A 525-nucleotide genomic window follows, 5' to 3' on the forward strand; every position below is an offset into this window, starting at 1 on the left:
CTGATTCAATGGCTATATGACGAAGACTGACTATGTAAGTCATCAAGGTCTGGACCAGGCAATCATGTGATTGACGTGGAAGTCTGCGAAAGTGACAGCACGATTCTTTCAGTGAGCCTGGCCACCCTATTTTTTAACAGCTCTTACAAGCATGGGTTGCTAAAGACCAGCGTCGATGGTCACCTCAAATTATTATTATTAGAAGCCAGCACTTTCTCAAATGGAAACTGCCAATTCCATACGTCCTTCAATAATTCACAAGGAGACACCCATGTGTTATCAAGAACTAACAAATGTTATTGCGTACACCCAACACTGAGTGTCCTTTAGGATCAAAACATGATCAAGGTGTACCTGTAACAACGAGGGCAGGTGAGGAAAGAAAGGTAGACTGAAGTCGGTTTACCTGCTTGGTATGATAAGGGCTGCGCCTGCACACCTGAACATCTTGGGGAACAATGGATCAGTGTTGTCGTCTCGTCTGACCCAGGTGAACCGGCAGTAAAGGTGATATGTTGCACATAG

This window comes from Haliotis rubra, unplaced genomic scaffold, assembly GCF_003918875.1.
Source record: "Haliotis rubra isolate DU_JTF1 unplaced genomic scaffold, ASM391887v1 Scf382, whole genome shotgun sequence".
Lineage (NCBI taxonomy): Eukaryota > Metazoa > Mollusca > Gastropoda > Lepetellida > Haliotidae > Haliotis > Haliotis rubra.